We start from the raw sequence: 8,010 nt of genomic DNA, 5'->3' as shown, positions 1-8,010 counted from the left end.
ATCTCTTGATGACTCTCAAAATCAAGTTGAATTCAATGAATTTCCAAAAGAATGGAAATTCATGAAGAATAGCCCTAAGGATCAAATTATTGGTGAACCTTCATGAGGGGTGTCAACTCAATCTTCACTAAAGAACCTATGTGATCATTAGTGTTCCTGTAACAAGATGAACCTAAGAACATAAATGATGCAATCAATGTTGATTTATGGGTATTAGCTTTGCAAGAAGAGCTAAATCAATTCAAAAGAAATAAAGTTTAGAAATTAGTTCCTAGACCAGATGATCATTCAATCATTGGGACTAAATAGGTTTACAAGAATAAAAATGACGAAAATGGCATTGTTGTCCGTAACAAGGCTAGACTAGTAGCACAAGGTTTCAATCAAGAGTAATGAATTGATTTTAAGGAAACCTATGCACCAGTAGCTAGAATGGAATCCATTCACATGTTACTTGCCAATGCATCCAACAAAAATTTCAAACTCTATCAAATGGATAAGAAGAGTGCATTTCTAAATGGTTTCATAAATGAAGAAGTATATACAGAACAACACCCAAGTTTTGAAGATTTCCATTTTCCAAACCATGTGTTTAAATTGTCAAAAACCTTATATGGTTTAAAACAAGCTCCTAGAGCTTGGTATGAACGACTGAGTGGTATTTTGCTAGAAAATGGATTCTCGAGAGGAAAGATGGATAGTACTCTTTTTTATCGAAATCCACGCCAATGAAATGGTTATCATTCAAATTTATAATGATGATATCATATTTAGTACTACAAATGATGATCTATGTAAAGAGTTTGCTACATGCATGCAAGATGAATTTTGAGATGAGTATGATGGGCGAACTTACATATTTTCTAGGACTTCAAATCAAGCAAGCTAAAAATGGCACATTTATAAACCAATCTAAGTACATTAAATACTAGCTCAAAAAAATTTGATATAGAAGGTAGCAAGGCATTGGGAACACCAATGAACACTTCCACTAATATTTAAGGATGAGTAAGGGAAACCAGTAGATATCAAGTACTACTATGGTATGATTGGGAGACTGCTCTACTTAATGACCAGTAGACCAGATATCATGTTCATCGTTTGCATGTGTGCGAGATTTCAAGCCTCACCTAAGGAATCACATCAAACAGTTGTTAAATGGATTTTACGATATTTGATTGGTACTATAAACTTAAGTTTATGGTATCTAAAGGACACATCCTTTGAAATAATCAGCTACTTCGATGCAGACTATGTCAAGTGCAAAATTGACTGCAAGAATACAAGTGGTACATGTCACTTTTTTATGACATTCTCTGGTATCTTGGTTTTCCAAGAAACAGAATTTTGTGGCTTTATCTACCGCTGAGGCTAAATATGTTGCCACAAGAAGTTGTTGTGTTCAAGTATTGTACATGAAACAACAACTTAAAGACTACAAATTGAATTATGGGTCTATGCCAACCAAGTGTGATAATACTAGTGGCATAAACATCTCTAAAAATATGATATCCCACTCAAGAACAAAGCACATAGATATAAAACATCATTTTATTCGAGATCATATGCAAAAGGAGGATATCAATCTTGAATTTATGAGCACGAATGAACAATGGGCCAATATATTCAACAAACCCCTTCAAGAATATTGTTTTATCTTAATAAGACATGAATTAGGCTTATTGCATGCTAAGCAGTTTGAGGAGAATTAATTGATTAACTTAAGGATTTTGGGGTAATTTGGCAAATCTTAGGACATTCGAGCAACTGAAAGTAAAAGATAAGTCGACCGAACCCATTTTAACTTGGTCGATGAGAGGATTAAGTACTTTGGGTGACTAAACGTACTAAAGACAGTCAACCAAATGCTTCGGTCAATCGAACGACTCATCTAGTCGACCGAACATCTACTGTGTTAGGTGTTTTAAAATTCCAGGATGTTCGGGCAACTGAACTGGTCGCTTAGTCAACTAAACCGCATAGATATAAAACATTAACTCACAATAAAACCCTAATGTTAGCTTCTTTAGTTCCCTGAACCCTATTTCTCTCTCTTTTGAAGGGGCATCACTACCTATTCTACCTCTCTACACTTTGATTTTGTTTCTTAAACTAATATCTAAGCTCCAAATATTCGATTTCTTATCTTTGTACCTTGAAAAATATGCCTAGAAACAAGAATGTTGCACGAAAGACTCCCTCCTCAGGTCACAATGACATTGAGGTTATTTAGCATTGGCTTTTGACTCCAGGAGCCAAGAAAAGCTACAATGAACATCTACATTCTTTGGAACCTATAATAGGTAAGATTCTTGACATACCTTTTATGCAAGAATATTTTTCGACTATTCTTCGTAGGTTTGTTGACCTATGTTGGGATAGATTTGTAATGTATAAACCCCAATGGGTATATCCAAATTTGGTATGCTTATTTTATACAAATTTAAGGCTGGGTGGGTAACCAATATACCACACAAGTCATGTCCAAATCCTTTATTCTCACTCCCAGCAAAAATTGCTACAAAGTTCCACCTTCATAGTGGTGACTTTGAGTGTCCTAGAGCAGGACCAAGCTAGATAATGCAACATGACTTCACTCCCCAAGAATTTTTGTCTCTTGTTCTATCTAAGCCAACCAATAATTATGGGCATTCCCCTCTATACAAAAATCTCACTGTTGAAGCAAAGATAATACACCTACTCATCACTTATGACATCCTTCCTAGAACTGGATCTAGAGATTACGTGTCATATCTGGATTGTTTTGTGATGTGGTGTTTGCATAATGGAAGACATCTAGATCTTCCCTCTCTCATCATTAAGTGGATGATTGCTAAAAAGGAAATTCGTAGAGTCATTCTTCGTTATGGAGGGGCTCTCAACCTTATTTTTGAACACCTTGGCCTGGCACGTCTTTCCATTTCATTCATTAAAAGAAAATCATCTAATAGGTTCTCATCTACCATAGTCAAACAAATGGAATACGAGTTGGCCAATGTACTCAAATGGATGCCCAAATGTTGTTACCCTTCGATAGATAATGTGAATGTTCATATGGCGGAGGAACATGAATATGCATGCCACGATGATCCACACCATGAGGAGACATTTGCTCAAACACACATAAGGAGACATTTGCATGTCGTTGTAGTATAGTGGTGAGTATACCCGTCTGTCACGCGGGTGACCCGGGTTCGATCCCCGGCAATGGCGTCAAAAACTTGACTCACTCAAAAAATGAGCAGCTCGAAAGCTATCCCAAGTATAGGATTTTTGTCGTATAATATTAACCCCAAGGGCTAGATAGTCTCCTCAGGGAATGTGTTTAATCTCAGATTTTTAGTTCAACCAATTGAAAATAAAAATGTACTGAACTCGGTTCAGATTCAGGATTTTCAAGGTTGTTTCAATTTTACTTTTGACAAATTAAATAACACGCGAATTTAAAACTCAAAACTAACATGCATTAAATAAAAAATATATGGAAATCCTAATCTACTTAAGGAAATACCTAAACACACATTATTAAAGATGGCAACTACGGATAAGGAATTAAAACATGCAATGGAAACTCAATCAAACACACACACATTAAAAATCGAAACTTTAACAAATATCAAGAACTCGAACCAAAATAATAAAAAAAAACACAAACAAAAACCTAAATTTAAATGCTATCGAAACACAATAAAAATGCAAACTTTGATAAATTTGACCCTAATTAAACTGAGCTTCAAAAAGAACCAAAAATTAACTACTGCTAGCTAAATATACGACTAATTTTTACCTACGAAAATAAATGAATACTGCCATAATAAAAGCACTTTAAATAACATTCGCAATTCAAAATTTCAAATAACCCAAAAAAAATTAATACTTAACAGTTATCCAACTAACACAGCATTCAAATTCAAAACTTTAAACAATCTTCAAAAGATAACATTTAACACTTATTCAACTAACCAAAAATTATATAAAAAGAAAGAAAACATGAGAGAGAGAGAGAGAGAGAGAGAGAGAGAGAGAGAGAGAGAGAGAGAACAGAGGAGCTTGGATGGCTGCTGGTCGCTGGTATTTGCCGGAGGAGAAGAAGTGGCTGAGCAGCAGGGAGCTAGCTGGTCTGCAGAGCCTGTCACGGCTGGTGCGGTTTTAGCAGCTGCAAAGGTGGCTGCCGATGGCTGTGGTTGCTGTGATTGTGGCTCTCGGCTGGTGCTATGCGTGGCTGGAGTGGTTGATGGCAGAGGAGGGAAATTAGGAGCAGAGAGGAGCAACTCTCAACTTGCTGGTGTTGCTCTAGAAGTGCAGTTGTGTTGGGAGTGGAGGTCGAGCACTGGTGGTTCTCGGTTATGAAGGTCCTCGGGTTATGGCTGTGTGGCGGAGCAGATCTGTGGTCGAGGGACTAGTAGCTAAACAGAGAACTAGAGGGAGAGGAAGAGCAGGGGAAGAGAGAAGAGAGTTTGAGGGAGAGAAAGTAAAGGGAAGAGAAGGAGAGATTGAGGGAAGAAGAGAGGGAGAGAATAAACAGAGAAGGAGCAAAGAAAAATTGAAAAGAACAAAAAAACAAACTAAAGAAGAAGAAGAAGAAGAAAAAGAAGGAGAAGAAGAAGAGGAGAATGGGGAGAATGGGGAGCCCCCGGGGCTGCCTTCCTAGTGTGCTCGGGTAACAACAATTGAAGGTAGAAAGATTGAGAGAGGAGAGAGCTGAACTGAGGGATGGGAGAGGGGAACAAGATGAGAGAGTTAAGAGTTGAAAGAGACGAGAGGGCAAGGAAAGGAGAGGTCAAAAAAGAAGAAACAGAGAAGGGCCAGAAAAGGGGAAAAGAGCATGAGAGCCAGAAAGCTGAAGGACGTGAAGAGAGATAAAGAAAGGGAGAGGGTGCGCAGCCCTAATGATCCAATCGCCAGACCCGACCCGGCTGCATGGCCGGGTCAAATCAAAGCCCATTTACTATATATTCTTTCTTTTTTTTCTTTTTCATTTTTTTGTTCTCTGTTCACCACAAATCTGACTCTTCTAGAGCTAGTTTCTCATAAAATGTAAAACCTAAAAGTTGTAGATAATCCTTTTCTCTTTCTCTAGATATTTGAATCGTCTCAATCGGAGCTTGGACGGAAAAGTTATGCATGAAATACGAACAGGTGTCGATTTTGGTTCCCGGGAATTTTCCTGCGACAAAAAATTACCAAAACTTCATAAATAATGCAATAAAGTTCAAGAATGATGATTTTGGCACTTTATTAAAATATTGGACAATTTTGGAAATTTAATTAAAAATATAAACCGTAAAGCCCGGGTTAAGATGCCCAATTACGCAGTTTTGACGCGTAATCACACCCCTCAACTAACGTTTTGCTAGTCTCTAGCAAATGACGTGAGTGAATCTCAGGGGGGTGTCTACAACTACATACTCCAGTAATCATGAAATCAATGCACATGCGACATAATTATACCACTTCACATACAAGAACATAACTGAATTTCACACAGGCTCGTTCATATTTAGGACACACAACTCCAAAGCACGTGACTTATGCAAGTTTCGTCATTTATATGTCATTTAAGAGCAGTATACTCACATGAAGTTAATCAGTGGCACATTCAGAGTTAATGTAATCATATAAGTTCGAGTATAAACAAGTAAACTCTCGAGGTGTGTGTGATGTGTGTGACTCAGTACACCTAGGACGTCAGTGGACACCTACAGAATGGTCGCTTTGACTCGGCCTAACTAGTATACCCTCAAGAACACTCAAAGAAAATGAGTTCACTCATCATATGTGAGGAGGAGTGTCGCGATCAAAGATCCCATATATTAAAAGGAACAACACTAAGTATATGGAGTGGACTAGTCTGGAAAGGATCTAGCCTATCTATGGGGTGTCGGGTCCTTCACCCTAGCATCTTCTCACCCACTCGCCATATTCAACCGAGACCACCCTAGATCAACTCATTCACAAACTTGTCGTGAATACATCTGAGGCATTAATCGGTTGAAACATCTTCATACGTGGAAAATATGTGTCGTCCTTGACTTTTTGTGATATATATGTGGATCAAGCATTAGCATTTCATCTCATGCGCATGTTCATTTCTTGTTCTTTATTTTGCTCATTCTTCATTTTCTGTCTTTTCTTGATCAATTAGGACAATCATAACACTTCTTTTGTAATCTTTATACCATCAATGGGAATTGAGCTCGAATAGGAGTTCATGAATTAAGTCTATCTCTAGGGGTGGCTCAGCCTTCACATCTTGAGTAGGCTACAAGACCTAGGTTTCTATCTCCCCACTAGGTGTCACCTCTAAGCTAGCAAATCAAAAACAAAGACTAGTGTACAAAGGAATCATCCAGAAAAAAAGAATTGAGTTCTATGAACTCTGATTTGATATTAAAAGGACAATAAATAGCTCAAGGATATCTCACAAGGTGTCATAGTCGCCACGGGTGTTCTCTCAATGCTCACAGGAAACCCTAAGTGCAATGAATCACGTGAATGTGTTTATTCAGCCTCATGAGATGCCGTGTAAATACAAGAAATTATACAGTCAAATTAACACGAATGTACGACCAATCAATTCTTTATAGAGTCATAAAATCATATAAAGAGAAACTATGCATGATTGACTCAAGTGTGTCATTCTTAAGTTATATGCAAGTATGTGAAGGGTATACACAGTGTTAAGCGTGACATAGTGCAATATAATTCCTCAGTGCTCCTCCTTTCTTTCTCTCTCTTTTTGATTTTTTGATTTTTTTTTTTTTTTTGTTTTTTTGTTTTTTTTTTATTTTTATTTTTTTAAAACCCAGTACATGTACATGCACAGTATCACATGCGAATACTCATCCCCCCCAACTAAAGTGGAACATTGTCCTCAATGTGAAAGCATAGGGGAAATAGAAAATACTGTGCACGAGAAAAGTAAGGCGTACCTGAGTGGCGATATAATGGAAAACAAATATTGAACTACGAGAAAATAGACTTGAAAACTAACTAAAAATAAAATAAGATAAAATAAAAGGAAAATAAGGGAAAGAAAAACATCACAATTGTGAGGAATTTCGTCTGGTGGCCGCAGGTCTATAAATTGCATCGGCGGTTCTCCAAATTTGAGCCGCCACAATCGATCAGTCGTCATACCTGCACGAAAATCAACCTCAAATGAATTAATGCGTGTCAAAATACCAAACAATTTGTGTGCAGGTCGACCCTCGTGTGTAGATAAGAAAAGGTCTTTATTCAACATTGTGTCCAGGAAATTTGCTTCTTTACGAACTAATGTGTGATGGGAAGTTATTGGAGCAATTACCTGTAGTTCTTCAGAAGCATTAACATTAAAAGTTTTACCTGGTTCCTTGAAAATTAGGCTCTCACCAGTCTGGTCACCCTCTTTATTGGGTGTACATATCATCATACCACTGCAAGAGTCTACTTCCATATTAGGCTCCTTGACATCTGGTTCAGGTGGAAGTGACAGTTCCACGGTTTCTGAGCTCGGAGCATGAGGTACCACAGGTTAGTACTCCGTATGATTATCAGTCTCATCATCAACTAAATGCTCCGCTTTTGGGCTCGTTTCCTCTGATTTTTCTTTGAATTCATCTATTTCAGCCGTAACTTCCGGTGCTGGGACAATTGTTTGCCCGGCGATAAGCATTTCAGATTGGGGAAATCCTTTCTCGCTTCTCGAAATAGTGGTGGCCTCTGCTGTCTCAAGAGAAACATCGTGTATTTGTTGGTGTAGCTGCTGGTACTCTTGAGGACTAGGCTAAGGTTCCACGGGCAATTCTTCATTTTCTAAGATGTCCAGCTGTGTGCTTATCGCATTAATGGTGTCTCGTAATTCATTATTATGATCGACTTAAGTTTGTATGAACTACTGGAGCATGTTCGCCATCTGAGTTATGCTATCCTCCAGAAATTCTGACGGCGTACAGCTCTAAGGGATCTGTTGTGGCTGGTAATAAGCCGGAGGAATATCTGGGTATTTTGGTGATTCATATGCATCAC

At 37.9% G+C, this 8,010-nt stretch overlaps 1 non-coding gene across 1 annotated transcript; it reads left to right on the top strand.

Moving 5' to 3' along the window:
* The first annotated feature begins 3,141 nt into the window (after positions 1–3,141).
* TRNAD-GUC (transfer RNA aspartic acid (anticodon GUC)) lies at positions 3,142–3,213 on the top strand. Its single transcript has one exon. It is a non-coding gene; the product is annotated as a tRNA-Asp (tRNA).
* Positions 3,214–8,010: the final 4,797 nt, after the last annotated feature.

This window comes from Malania oleifera, chromosome 12 (assembly GCF_029873635.1).
Source record: "Malania oleifera isolate guangnan ecotype guangnan chromosome 12, ASM2987363v1, whole genome shotgun sequence".
Taxonomy (NCBI): Eukaryota; Viridiplantae; Streptophyta; class Magnoliopsida; order Santalales; family Ximeniaceae; genus Malania; species Malania oleifera.
The sequence above is the reverse complement of the archived record's forward strand: the minus strand, read 5'-3'. Positions and strand labels throughout refer to the sequence as shown.